At 55.3% G+C, this 2,144-nt stretch overlaps 1 long non-coding RNA gene across 1 annotated transcript; it reads left to right on the top strand.

The window, feature by feature from the left end:
• The first annotated feature begins 6 nt into the window (after positions 1-6).
• On the top strand, positions 7-707 carry LOC109518649 (uncharacterized). The gene is made up of 2 exons (XR_002168799.1): positions 7-85; positions 301-707. It is a non-coding gene; the product is annotated as an uncharacterized LOC109518649 (long non-coding RNA).
• The last annotated feature ends 1,437 nt before the right edge of the window (positions 708-2,144 follow it).

The raw sequence follows: 2,144 nt of genomic DNA, 5'->3' as shown, positions 1-2,144 counted from the left end.
GCCTTGGGGGGCGAGCGGGGGGTTCAATGTCTCCCTACCCCGCGCCCCGCCAGCCGGGGCGCGGGCGGGAGCGCCCGGGGGCGCCGTTATCCCCCTGATAAACCCCCCGTCTCCGAATCTTGGCCGCGAACGAAACGAAAACACCACGTACGACTCTCAGCGGTGGATCACTCGGCTCGTGCGTCGATGAAGGACGCAGCTAGCCGTGAGAACTAATGTGAATTGCAGGACACATTGATCATCGACACTTCGAACGCACCTTGCGGCCCCGGGTCCCTCCCGGGGCCATGCCTGTCTGAGCGCCACCACCCGGCCGGGCGCACTTCCCCCATCGCGGTGCACCGCGACCGGCTCCGGGTTGGCTTGGAAAGGCTCGGGACGACGGTGGCGCGGGTGGCCCGCGCGGGACCGGGGTTTTCCCCCCGCCTCCGGGCAGGGGGGGGCCCTCCCCACGCGTCAGCCCCCGCGCTTTACAGCGCTCCCCCGCCCTTTCCCGCCCCCTACCTCGCCGCTTCCCCCGGGGTCGTGGGACGTACCGCTGTGCCCTCCGTTCACGGCCGCACCGCCAGGGCGGGGACCGGCCCACGTTCGGACGGGCGCCAGGGGTCCGCGGCGATGTCGGCAGCCCACCCGACCCGTCTTGAAACACGGACCAAGGAGTCTAACGTGCGCGCGAGTCAGAGGGCCTGACAAAACCCGACCCGGCGCAATGAAAGTGGGGTGCGCATCTCCGTCGGGTTCGCCTCGGCCGGCGCCTCGCAGCTGGCTTAGAACTGGTGCGGACCAGGGGAATCCGACTGTTTGATTAAAACAAAGCATCGCGAAGGCCCGCGGCGGGTGTTGATGCGATGTGATTTCTGCCCAGTGCTCTGATTGTCAAAGTGAAGAAATTCAACGCGGGTCAACGGCGGGAGTAACTATGACTCTCTTAAGAAAGGTACAAGGTGAAACCAGCGGTAATAACCGTGCCTAAGTTCCTGGGGAATACTGTGCAAAACTGAAGCCTAAAGGAATTGAAGGGTACAAGCGAGCAGGGGCTGAGTCTGCGGCTTAAATTTAATAACACATGTAACGATCCCTCGACCTGGGAGAGGCTCTTGGATTGAAAACTATGTTATAGATCTGAGAAAGTTAACCGATACAGGTCATGTCAAAACCTGTATAAATCAGACCGGTCCACTTTGGTCAAGATGATTCTTGATGGCAAAGAAAGCATGGAGTGTAAAATCCCGATAAATGAGATCTATGATACATTTCGGGAGAAATGGGAGAAAGGCATGGAATTTAGATCCCTGGGCAAATTCAAATCGACAGCGGGATCTAGCAATGACTATCTATGGAGACCCATAACACCTAAAGGGGTCATGAGAAATATGAACAGGATCAAAGACGGGTCGGCTCCGGGCCCCGATGGAACAACCAAAATGTCCCTGAGGAAATGGGATAAGAGTGGGATGATACTGGCAAGAGAATACACCGGATGGTTGTTGCAAGGCGGCATTCCTGATGCGTTCAAGGAATGCAGAACAAGACTTATCCCGAAGTCAACTGAGGAATGGGAACTTAAAGACATTTCGAATTGGAGGCTGTTCACCATTGGTTCTCTGGTTCTTAGGCTTTTCAGTGGAATCCTGACCAGGAGGCTGGCAAAGGTGTGCCCAATGAATCAGAGACAGAGGGGCTTTCTGGAAGGAGCAGATGGCTGTGCTGAAAACCTGATGCTATTGGACAAGATGATCAGAAGAGCGAGAACAGAAAACAAGCCGCTGGTCGTGGCACTGATTGATTTTGCAAAAGCCTTTGACTCTGTGGCTCACAACCACATACTCACGGTGCTAAAACAAAGGGGAATCTATAACCGCACATTTGATGTGGTCAAAGACTCATACAACAACTGCACGACGAGGGTGTGCCGCGGTAAAGCAAAGACCCAGCTGATAAAGATGAAGGTGGGCTTAAAACAAGGTGATCCGATGTCCTTATTGCTATTTAACTTGGCAATGGACCCGCTGATAAACGAACTCGAAAGGAATGGGCGAGGCCTCAAATGGGAAGATGGAACAATAGCATCCCTAGTGTTCGCTGATGACCTAGTATTACTGTGTGGCTCTAAAGATGACATGTCAGCACAACTGAGAACCCTT

Source organism: Hippocampus comes, unplaced genomic scaffold (assembly GCF_001891065.2).
Source record: "Hippocampus comes isolate QL1 unplaced genomic scaffold, H_comes_QL1_v1.1 scaffold134, whole genome shotgun sequence".
NCBI classification, from domain to species: domain Eukaryota; kingdom Metazoa; phylum Chordata; class Actinopteri; order Syngnathiformes; family Syngnathidae; genus Hippocampus; species Hippocampus comes.
This window is presented reverse-complemented; position numbering and strand designations above follow the sequence as displayed.